Consider the following 10,905-nt stretch of genomic DNA (forward strand, 5'->3'; position numbering starts at 1 on the left):
ATTTCACATCCGTTACACCTAGGGGTAGGTTGGGTTAGGCACCACCGCTAACTAGCTAGCCATTTCACATCGGTTACACCTAGGGGTAGGTTGGGTTAGGCACCACCGCTAACTAGCTAGCCATTTCACATCCGTTACACCTAGGGGTAGGTTGGGTTAGGCACCACCGCTAACTAGCTAGCCATTTCACATCGGTTACACCTAGGGGTAGGTTGGGTTAGGCACCACCGCTAACTAGCTAGCCATTTCACATCCGTTACACCTAGGGGTAGGTTGGGTTAGGCACCACCGCTAACTAGCTAGCCATTTCACATCCGTTACACCTAGGGGTAGGTTGGGTTAGGCACCACCGCTAACTAGCTAGCCATTTCACATCGGTTACACCTAGGGGTAGGTTGGGTTAGGCACCACCGCTAACTAGCTAGCCATTTCACATCGGTTACACCTAGGGGTAGGTTGGGTTAGGCACCACCGCTAACTAGCTAGCCATTTCACATCGGTTACACCTAGGGGTAGGTTGGGTTAGGCACCACCGCTAACTAGCTAGCCATTTCACATCCGTTACACCTAGGGGTAGGTTGGGTTAGGCACCACCGCTAACTAGCTAGCCATTTCACATCGGTTACACCTAGGGGTAGGTTGGGTTAGGCACCACCGCTAACTAGCTAGCCATTTCACATCCGTTACATCTAGGGGTAGGTTGGGTTAGGCACCACCGCTAACTAGCTAGCCATTTCACATCGGTTACACCTAGGGTTAGGTTGGGTTAGGCACCACCGCTAACTAGCTAGCCATTTCACATCCGTTACACCTAGGGGTAGGTTGGGTTAGGCACCACCGCTAACTAGCTAGCCATTTCACATCGGTTACACCTAGGGGTAGGTTGGGTTAGGCACCACCGCTAACTAGCTAGCCATTTCACATCCGTTACACCTAGGGGTAGGTTGGGTTAGGCACCACCGCTAACTAGCTAGCCATTTCACATCGGTTACACCTAGGGGTAGGTTGGGTTAGGCACCACCGCTAACTAGCTAGCCATTTCACATCCGTTACACCTAGGGGTAGGTTGGGTTAGGCACCACCGCTAACTAGCTAGCCATTTCACATCCGTTACACCTAGGGGTAGGTTGGGTTAGGCACCACCGCTAACTAGCTAGCCATTTCACATCGGTTACACCTAGGGGTAGGTTGGGTTAGGCACCACCGCTAACTAGCTAGCCATTTCACATCCGTTACACCTAGGGGTAGGTTGGGTTAGGCACCACCGCTAACTAGCTAGCCATTTCACATCCGTTACACCTAGGGGTAGGTTGGGTTAGGCACCACCGCTAACTAGCTAGCCATTTCACATCGGTTACACCTAGGGGTAGGTTGGGTTAGGCACCACCGCTAACTAGCTAGCCATTTCACATCCGTTACACCTAGGGGTAGGTTGGGTTAGGCACCACCGCTAACTAGCTAGCCATTTCACATCGGTTACACTCACTACCCTTTTGACCTCCTCCTTCTCCGCAGCAACCAGTGATCTAGTAATATATAAGACCCCCCTACCAGAGATGTGGTGCTCTCCAGACTCAACATTAAGGTAACACAAACCAACCAATCAAATCAGCCAATCTCAAAATGAGGGAGTTTCAAACCGAGACCAGGGTGAAACACGTACTGACTACTTCAGCTGCACCTGGTCCAGTGTGCCTGGTCCAGTGTGCCAGGTTCAGTTTGCCTGGTCCAGTTTGCCCGGTTCAGTCTGCCTGGTCCAGTGTGCCTGGTCCAGTTTGCCCGGTTCAGTTTGCCCGGTCCAGTTTGCCCGGTTCAGTCTGCCCGGTTCAGTTTGCCTGGTCCAGTTTGCCCGGTCCAGTTTGCCTGGTCCAGTTTGCCTGGTTCAGTGTGCCTGGTTTAGTTTGTCTGGTCCAGTTTGCCTGGTTTAGTTTGTCAGGTCCAGTTTGCCTGGTCCAGTTTGCCTGGTTCAGTTTGCCTGGTTTAGTTTGTCAGGTCCAGTTTGCCTGGTCCAGTTTGCCTGGTTCAGTTTGCCTGGTTTAGTTTGTCAGGTCCAGTTTGCCTGGTCCAGTTTGCCCGGTCCAGTTTGCCTGGTTCAGTTTGCCTGGTTTAGTTTGTCAGGTCCAGTTTGCCAGGTCCAGTTTGCCTGGTCCAGTGTGCCCGGTTCAGTTTGCCCGGTCCAGTGTGCCAGGTCCAGTTTGCCCGGTTCAGTGTGCCCGGTTCAGTGTGCCCGGTTCAGTTTGCCTGGTTCAGTGTGCCCGGTTCAGTTTGCCCGGTCCAGTTTGCCCGGTTCAGTTTGCCTGGTTCAGTTTGCCCGGTTCAGTTTGTCAGGTTCAGTTTGCCTGGTCCAGTTTGCCTGGTTCAGTTTGCCCGGTTCAGTTTGCCCGGTTCAGTGTGCCTGGTCCAGTTTGCCCGGTTCAGTTTGTTAGGTTCAGTTTGCCTGGTTCAGTGTGCCTGGTCCAGTTTGCCTGGTTCAGTGTGCCTGGTCCAGTTTGCCTGGTTCAGTTTGCCTGGTCCAGTTTGCCTGGTTCAGTGTGCCTGGTCCAGTTTGCCCGGTTCAGTTTGTCAGGTTCAGTTTGCCCGGTTCAGTTTGTCAGGTTCAGTTTGCCCGGTTCAGTTTGTCAGGTTCAGTCTGCCCGGTTCAGTCTGCCCGGTTCAGTCTGCCCGGTTCAGTTTGCCTGGTTCAGTTTGCCTGGTCCAGTTTGCCTGGTTCAGTGTGCCTGGTCCAGTGTGCCAGGTCCAGTTTGCCCGGTTCAGTTTGCCTGGTTCAGTTTGCCTGGTTCAGTTTGTCAGGTTCAGTTTGCCTGGTTCAGTTTGTCAGGTCCAGTTTGCCTGGTCCAGTGTGCCCGGTTCAGTTTGCCCGGTCCAGTGTGCCAGGTCCAGTTTGCCCGGTTCAGTGTGCCCGGTTCAGTTTGCCTGGTTCAGTGTGCCCGGTTCAGTTTGCCCGGTCCAGTTTGCCCGGTTCAGTTTGCCCGGTTCAGTTTGTCAGGTTCAGTTTGCCTGGTCCAGTTTGCCTGGTTCAGTTTGCCCGGTTCAGTGTGCCTGGTCCAGTTTGCCCGGTTCAGTTTGCCTGGTTCAGTGTGCCTGGTCCAGTTTGCCTGGTTCAGTGTGCCTGGTCCAGTTTGCCTGGTTCAGTTTGCCTGGTCCAGTTTGTTAGGTTCAGTTTGCCCGGTTCAGTTTGTCAGGTTCAGTTTGCCCGGTTCAGTTTGTCAGGTTCAGTCTGCCCGGTTCAGTCTGCCCGGTTCAGTTTGCCTGGTCCAGTTTGCTTGGTTCAGTTTGCTTGGTTCAGTTTGTCAGGTTCAGTTTGCCAGGTTCAGTTTGCCTGGTTCAGTTTGCCTGGTTCAGTTTGCCAGGTTCAGTTTGCCCGGTTCAGTTTGCCCGGTTCAGTTTGCCCGGTTCAGTTTGCCCGGTTCAGTTTGCCCGGTTCAGTTTGCCCGGTTCAGTTTGCCCGGTTCAGTTTGCCCGGTTCAGTTTGCCTGGTCCAGTTTGCCTGGTCCAGAAGCACCAATGGAATAAGCACCTCAAGTATTGGGAAGTATTTGACATTATGTCACCTATTTGTTCCAGATCTGGGACACTGTCTGCACTCTCTCTCATGTTTAGGCCCCAAGTTGATATTTTGTGATATTTTCTGGCAAAAATGCTTGATTTTTTGCGGTGTCAATATGTGATGATTTTGTCAAGTTTGTCGCAAAAAATGTGCTGACGAAGGAAAACGTTCGTTGCCGTGTGACTGAACCATATAATGCAGTAAATGTGCACTGATTGGTTGAAATCTCAAGCCCTCTTTTTTTGTACTGCAATGATTTGTCAGTTTTATGCAATAATATTGCAATGATTTGACATTTTTATTCAGAAATAGTGCGGCGATTGGTCAAATTTGCAAGCCCTCACATAATATACAGGGAATTGTTGATTTTACCCCCCCCCCCCCAAAACAAAATTGGAATTGTTGAATCCTGGAGTTTCCTTCACTTGTGGAGAACATCAAAAGGGAGAGAGGACTTTGTAGATAGCTGTCTAGCTCTAGGTACTGTTCAGTAAGCATGACGCCTCAGATAGCTAGCTGTCTAGCTCTAGGTACTGTTCAGTAAGCATGACGCCTCAGATAGCAACTGTAGATAGCTGTCTAGCTCTAGGTACTGTTCAGTAAGCATGACGCCTCAGATAGCTGTCTAGCTCTAGGTACTGTTCAGTAAGCATGACGCCTCAGATAGCAACTGAAAACATTACAAACATCAAACAGTTTATTACAGTATTAATTAGCACTGAGTGCACAACAACATCCTGAAGTATGCAGATCACTTCCAGGTCAACAACACAAACAGAATGTAGCAGGTAGGAAAACTCTACACCACACAGAGATGGGACACCACACAGAGATGGGACACCACACAGAGATGGGACACCACACAGAGACGGGACACCACACAGAGACGGGACACCACACAGAGACGGGACACCACACAGAGACGGGACACCACACAGAGACGGGACACCACACAGAGACGGGACACCACACAGAGACGGGACACCACACAGAGACGGGACACCACACAGAGACGGGACACCACACAGAGACGGGACACCACACAGAGACGGGACACCACACAGAGACGGGACACCACACAGAGACGGGACACCACACAGAGACGGGACACCACACAGAGACGGGACACCACACAGAGACGGGACACCACACAGCGTGGGACACCACACAGAGATGGGACACCACACAGAGATGGGACACCACACAGAGATGGGACACCACACAGAGATGGGACACCACACAGCGTGGGACACCACACAGCGTGGGACACCACACAGAGATGGGACACCACACAGAGATGGGACACCACACAGAGATGGGACACCACACAGAGATGGGACACCACACAGAGATGGGACACCACACAAAGATGGGACACCACACAGCGTGGGACACCACACAGCGTGGGACACCACACAGAGATGGGACACCACACAGAGATGGGACACCACACAGAGATGGGACACCACACAGCGTGGGACACCACACAGAGATGGGACACCACACAGCGTGGGACACCACACAGAGATGGGACACCACACAGAGATGGGACACCACACAGCGTGGGACACCACACAGAGATGGGACACCACACAGCGTGGGACACCACACAGAGATGGGACACCACACAGCGTGGGACACCACACAGCGTGGGACACCACACAGAGATGGGACACCACACAGAGATGGGACACCACACAGCGTGGGACACCACACAGAGATGGGACACCACACAGCGTGGGACACCACACAGAGATGGGACACCACACAGAGATGGGACACCACACAGAGATGGGACACCACACAGCGTGGGACACCACACAGAGATGGGACACCACACAGAGATGGGACACCACACAGAGATGGGACACCACACAGAGATGGGACACCACACAGAGATGGGACACCACACAGAGATGGGACACCACACAGAGATGGGACACCACACAGAGATGGGACACCACACAGAGACGGGACACCACACAGAGACGGGACACCACACAGCGTGGGACACCACACAGAGATGGGACACCACACAGAGATGGGACACCACACAGAGATGGGACACCACACAGAGATGGGACACCACACAGCGTGGGACACCACACAGCGTGGGACACCACACAGAGATGGGACACCACACAGAGATGGGACACCACACAGAGATGGGACACCACACAGAGATGGGACACCACACAGAGATGGGACACCACACAAAGATGGGACACCACACAGCGTGGGACACCACACAGCGTGGGACACCACACAGAGATGGGACACCACACAGAGATGGGACACCACACAGAGATGGGACACCACACAGCGTGGGACACCACACAGAGATGGGACACCACACAGCGTGGGACACCACACAGAGATGGGACACCACACAGAGATGGGACACCACACAGCGTGGGACACCACACAGAGATGGGACACCACACAGCGTGGGACACCACACAGAGATGGGACACCACACAGCGTGGGACACCACACAGCGTGGGACACCACACAGAGATGGGACACCACACAGAGATGGGACACCACACAGCGTGGGACACCACACAGAGATGGGACACCACACAGCGTGGGACACCACACAGAGATGGGACACCACACAGAGATGGGACACCACACAGAGATGGGACACCACACAGCGTGGGACACCACACAGAGATGGGACACCACACAGAGATGGGACACCACACAGAGATGGGACACCACACAGAGATGGGACACCACACAGAGATGGGACACCACACAGAGATGGGACACCACACAGAGATGGGACACCACACAGAGATGGGACACCACACAGAGATGGGACACCACACAGAGATGGGACACCACACAGCGTGGGACACCACACAGAGATGGGACACCACACAGCGTGGGACACCACACAGAGATGGGACACCACACAGTGATGGGACACCACACAGAGATGGGACACCACACAGAGATGGGACACCACACAGAGATGGGACACCACACAGAGATGGGACATCACACAGAGATGGGACACCACACAGAGATGGGACACCACACAGAGATGGGACACCACACAGAGATGGGACACCACACAGAGATGGGACACCACACAGAGATGGGACACCACACAGAGATGGGACACCACACAGAGATGGGACATCACACAGAGATGGGACACCACACAGAGATGGGACACCACACAGAGATGGGACACCACACAGCGTGGGACACCACACAGAGATGGGACACCACACAGAGATGGGACACCACACAGCGTGGGACAATGTCCTGTAAGGGGCATGGAAGGAAGCAGGCAAACAGACAACAAACAAAGCTCAACTCTTCACATAATAACAATAATGATAATAATAATACTACTACTACTACTACTACTAATACTACTAATACTACTACTACTAATAATACTACTACTACTAATAATAATACTACTACTACTATTAATAATACTACTACTACTAATAATAATATAATAATAATACTACTAATAATAATGATAATACTAATAATAATACCAATAATTATAATTATAATAACACATAATAATAATACCAATAATAACACTAATAATAACACTAATACTAAAACTATAAATAATAATACAAATAATAGTAATAATACTACTACTAATACTACCAGACAATAGACGTAAATAAAGGTTAAATCCAAAAAATTGAAATGTAAAAAATTCAAATGTAACCTAATATTCCTGGCCTGAAAAGCACTTTCAATGGAGATTTCTCTTTTAAACTAAAGATGCTTTCCAGTCCAGCTAGCAGCAGAGCAGCGTTACATCATGGCTACATCAGCTAGCAGCAGAGCAGCGTTACATCATGGCTACATCAGCTAGCAGCAGAGCAGCGTTACATCATGGCTACATCAGCTAGCGGCAGAGCAGCGTTACATCATGGCTACATCAGCTAGCAGCAGAGCAGGCTTACATCATGGCTACATCAGCTAGCAGCAGAGCAGGCTTACATCATGGCTACATCAGCTAGCAGCAGAGCATGCTTACATCATGGCTACATCAGCTAGCAGCAGAGCATGCTTACATCATGGCTACATCAGCTAGCAGCAGAGCAGGCTTACATCATGGCTACATCAGCTAGCAGCAGAGCAGGCTTACATCATGGCTACATCAGCTAGCAGCAGAGCAGGCTTACATCATGGCTACATCAGCTAGCAGCAGAGCAGGCTTACATCATGGCTACACAAGCGAGTGTGTGCGCCCCCCATCGTGCCAATGTTGATTCTGTCTACCAGATCCGTTCATGACACGCAGGTTAACATACCAAAACCAACACGTAAACCTTCTAGGCCTACATACATTTGGGGACAGGTCAAAACACGCATCAAACATTCATGGACATTAAAAGCTAGATAGCTGTTGCTAGCAGTTTATCCTGGGAGATTAACACTGGGGGGTTGTTATTTTACCCGATCATGCATATGGTCCCCTTTTTAGCTGGTTCTTTGTAGAATTTAGACACAGATCAAACAAAAAGCTTGTGTTTCTCTACCTTGACGATTAATCCACAAAATTAAAAGGGACCTAGTTCATTTTTTGTTATCTTTGGTTAACATCTCCTCGTTCGTCTTTCATTCAACCACGTGAGGATGTATCTTCATGACTTTTTTGTTGTTGTTGTATTTTACTCCCTTTTTCAAGCTTGTCTCATCGCTGCAACTCCATAATGGGCTCGGGAGAGGCAAAGGTCGAGTCATGCGTCCTCCGAAACATGACCTGCCAGCTGCACCAATGTGTCGGAGGAATCACCATTCAACTGACGACCGTAGTCAGCCTGCAGGCGCCCGGCCCGCCACAAGGTGTCGCTAGAGTACGATGAGCCAAGTAAATCCCCCTCGGCTCACACATGCAACGTGGCTGGTTTACAACAGATCCTTATGAGAACAACAGTAGATGAGTAGTTTGATGTAGCCTTTAGTAGGGGGCTGAAGATTGTTCATCACAAGATGTTGATCTGAAGAGTCTCTGTTGTGTCTTATGGAGTAGAAAGGCCAGACAGGAACCACCGCTACCCCATACTGTAATACCGCCACCCAGAGGCGGGGCTCCTAGTGGCCGGAGACTTTAATGCAGAGACACTTGAATCAGTTCTACCTAATTCCTGCTTACAAGCAAAAATTAAAGCAGGAAACACCAGTGACTCGGTCTATAAAAAAGTGGTCAGGTGAAGCAGATGCTAAACTACAGGACTGTTTTGCTATCACAGACTGGAACATGTTCCAGGATTCTTCCGATGGCATCTGCTTCCACATCAGTCACTGGCTTTATCAATAAGTGCATCGAGGACCTCGTCCCCACAGTGACTGTACGTACATACCCCAACCAGAAGCCATGGATTACAGGCAACATTCACACTGAGCTTTTTTTTTCTTCCTTTATTTAACTAGGCAAGTCAGTTAAGAACAAATTCTTATTTTCAATGACAGCCTACCGGGGAACAGTGGGTTAACTGTCTTGTTCAGGGGCAGATTGACAGATTTTTACCTTGTCAGCTCGGGGGATTCAATCTTGCAACCTTTTGGTTACTAGTCCAACGCTCTAACCACTAGGCTACCTGCCAACCCGAGCTAAAGGGTAGAGCTGCCGCTTTCAAGGTGCGAGACTCTAACCTGGAAGCTTATAAGAAATCCTGCTATGCCCTCCGACGAACCATCAAACAGGCAAAGCGTCAATACAGGGCTAAGATTGAATCGTACAACACCGGCTCCGACACTCGTCTTATGTGGCAGGGCTTGCAAACTATTACAGACTACAAAGGGAAGCACAGCCGTGAGCTGCCCAGTGACACGAGCCTACCAGACGAGCTAAATCACTTCTATGCTCGCTTTGAGGCAAGCAACACTGAGGCATGCATCAGCTGTTCTGGACAACTGTGTGATCACGATCTCCGTAGCCGACGTGAGTAAGACCTTAAACAGGTCAAAAGTCACAAGGCTGCGGGGCATATTACCAGGACGTGTGTTCCGGCATGTGTTGACCAACTGGCAGGTGTCTTCACTGACATTTTCAACATGTCCCTGATTGAGTCTGTAATACCAACATGTTTCAAGCAGACCACCATAGTCCCTGTGTCCAAGAACACTAAGGCAACCTGCCTAAATGACTACAGACCCGTAGAACTCACGTCCATAGCCATGAAGTGCTTTGAAAGGCTGGTAATGGCTCACATCAACACCATTATCCCAGAAACCCTAGACCCACTCCAATTTGCATACCGCCCAAACAGATCCACAGATGATGCAATATCTATTGCACTCCACACTACCCTTTCCCACCTGGACAAAAGGAACACCTACGTGAGAATGCTATTCATTGACTACAGCTCAGCGTTCAACACCATAGTACCCTCAAAGCTCATCACTAAGCTAAGGATCCTGGGACTAAACACCTCCTTCTGCACCTGGATCCTGGACTTCCTGATGGGCCGCCCCCATGTGGTAAGGGTAGGTAACAACACATCTGCCACGCTGATCCTCAACACTGGAGCCCCTCAGGGTTGTGTGCTCAGTCCCCTCCTGTACTCCCTGTTCACCCACGACTGCATGGCCAGGCACGACTCCAACACCATCATTAAGTTTGCAGACGACACAACAGTGGTAGGCCTGGTCACCGACAATGACGAGACAGCATATATGGAGGAGGGAAGAGACCTGGCCGGGTGGTGCCAGAATAACAATCTATCCCTCAACGTAACCAGGTATCACTTTTGAGTGGCAGTGCATGTCAGAGCAAAACAAGAATCTCTGGTCTGATGAAACCAAGATTGAACTCGTTGGCCTGAATACCAAGCGTCACGTCTGGAGGAAACCTGGCACCATCTCTACGGTGAAGCATGGTGGTGGCAGCATCATGCTGCGGGGATGTTTTTTAGCGGCAGGGACTGGGAGACTAGTCAGGATCGAGGGAAAGATGAACAGAGCAAAGTACAGAGAGATCCTTGATGAAAACCTGCTCCAGAGCGCTCAGGACCTCAGACTGGGGAGAATGTTCACCTTCCAACAGGACAACGACCCTTAGCACACACCCAAATCAACACAGGAGTGGCTTCAGGACAAGTCTCTGAATGTCCTTGAGTGGCCCAGCCAGAGCCCGGACTTGAACTCGATCGAACATCTCTGGAGACCTGAAAATAGCTGTGCTGCGATGCTCCCCATCCAACCTGACAGAGCTTGAGAGGATCTGCAGAGAAGAATGGGAGAAACTCCCCAAATACAGGTGTGCCAAGCTTGTAGCGTCATACCTAAGAAGACTTGAGGCTGTAATCGCTGCCAAAGGTGCTTCAACAAAGTATTGAGTAAAGGGTGTGAAAGATTATGTAAAT

Source organism: Salvelinus alpinus, chromosome 17, assembly GCF_045679555.1.
Source record: "Salvelinus alpinus chromosome 17, SLU_Salpinus.1, whole genome shotgun sequence".
Lineage (NCBI taxonomy): Eukaryota > Metazoa > Chordata > Actinopteri > Salmoniformes > Salmonidae > Salvelinus > Salvelinus alpinus.